The sequence below is a fragment of the Brassica oleracea genome, chromosome C4, assembly GCF_000695525.1.
Source record: "Brassica oleracea var. oleracea cultivar TO1000 chromosome C4, BOL, whole genome shotgun sequence".
NCBI lineage: Eukaryota > Viridiplantae > Streptophyta > Magnoliopsida > Brassicales > Brassicaceae > Brassica > Brassica oleracea.
The window spans coordinates 22,235,031-22,237,271 of NC_027751.1; positions in this window are offsets into that span (position 1 = coordinate 22,235,031).

Sequence of the window (2,241 nt, forward strand, 5' to 3'; positions counted from 1 at the left end):
CGGGTACTATAAGCTCAAGAACCTCAACTCAACTCAACTCAACTCAACTCAACTCAATTCCATAGAGGCAACTGAAATCAATCCACCAACCATATGCTTTAATTAATTCACATTTCCAGTTACACACCCTAAAAACAATTTTTATCCAATGCAGCTTGGGGAAGAGAACAACTAACCTGCATTCGCCGGAGAATCCAACGATCGAGCTTTCTGGGGAGCTGCAAGATTTCTCGGGAGCTGCGAATTGAATTGAATTGAATTGGACGACCTGGAATCGATTAAGCTTTTTGGGGAGGACTCACGACGAATGGGGGAATGGATAACCAAACCGCCCAATCTATAAACCCGCCATAACCCAAACCAAAATTTGTGCCAGACCAGAACCCTCTCAACCCGAATCACCCGATTCCCTCAATTTTCGATTTTTCTTTTTTTTTTATTTCTCCCACGGAAGGGTGATTACGACGTTTCGCGACTCATTAATGAATGAGGGGCATAGGCGGTTGATAGAACCCATAGGAGATTTTGCAAGTTACGTTTAGGGGCACCAGAGGAGATGACTCTGAAGAAGCATGGGAGCGAAGCCTCCTTGTGAGAGGGAGAGTTTCTTATCTTTATGAGTTATAAAACTATGTCGTTTAATTAAGTATGATACTCTTTCGTTGATGTGATTGTAAACTACTTAACGGGAATTCATTCCCTAAAGTTGGTATCAAATAATTAATCAATCAATCTTATCTCCTTATCCTTTCTTCTCTCTCTCTTATCCTTTCTTCTCGATCCTTCCTCCTTACTGGTTACGTAGATTCGATCCATTTGAGGATCTTATCATTGGTATCAGAGCAAATAGATGGCTCCAAAAACAGGATTCTCACGCTGAACGGATCAATGTCATGGAGAGTCAGATCGGTGGACTTACCGTTGCGTTTGAAGAGATGTGCAAAGCGGCGGAAGCGCGTGAACAGCGAGCTTTCGAAGCAGAAAAGCGAGCTGAAGAACGTGAGCGTCGTGCTGAAGAGCGACACCAGCAGTCGATGGCGGTGAAGGAGAAACCCCCGGATGCGAAATCGGAGTTAAACCCTAGTTCGGAAAAACTTGGATCTAAGACCCTTACCACGAAGGAAACTCAAAGATCTACCACAGATGGGTCTAACCAACTGGTTAAAGGGTTGCAGCCTCGACCTGAAAAAGGACTTCTCCAACTTCCCGAATCGGCGACCCCTCTCCGATCTGCGGAAATCCTCACCTCGCTCACTGGAGCTGGATCATCAGGTGGTTCCCCACGTCAGAAAGTTGAAACTTCTCCTAAGAAGCTAGACCTGCCTGATTTTGAAGGGAAAAACCCAGATGATTGGATTTTTAGGGTTGAAAAGTGCTTTAAGGTGAACCAAACTAAGGAGGAGGAGAAGCTATCAGTAGCTATGGCGTGTATGACTGGGTGTGCGGTAACGTGGTTGAGGATGATACAGGATCGTGATGAGTTGCTTGATTGGAGGGATTTCAAAATGAAGCTTAAGAAGAGGTTCAAACCCACACGAGGCGGAACGATTCTCAGCCAAATGCTTCAGTTGAGACAGACGGGTTCAATCTCATAGTACAGGGATCAGTTTGAAGAGTTATCGGCTGAGGTGCCTCATGTGACAGATGATGTCTTGGAGGAACTGTTCCTTCACGGTATGAAGAGGAGTCTGAGAGAGCAGGTAGTGAGGTTAAGCCCCGTGGGAATGGATGAAATAATTGATATGGCGAAGATCATAGAAGAGCAAGAGAATGAGAGGAACGCCTACCACTTACGGTCGTTCCACAGAACCAACTCAGCTCCAGCGTTGGGTTCTAACCAGAGGAACTCAAACTAAAGTCCGTCTAAGCAAGGAGAGTCTACACCGGCAAGGAAATCATTTGAGTCACCTTGAGACAGTCGAAGTTCTGAGCAGCGACGACCTATGCAGAACCCGTGTAGATACTGCAGGGAGCGTTACTTTACTGGGCATCGCTGTAAGTCTTTCCAAAAGTACAAATGCATGGAGGTAGAAGAGGTTTCTGAGGACGACGAAGATGAAGAAGAGGAACCTGAGGATAAGATGGGCCAGAAGCACATCCCTGAGCAAGAGTTTCAGGTTTTTTCTCTGCAGTCGATGGTGGGTATAACCACTAAGCGCACCATGAGACTGAGAGGAAAGTTGGGTGATACTGATGTGGTAGTGTTGATAGACTCAGGCGCCTCTTGCAGTTTCATAGCGA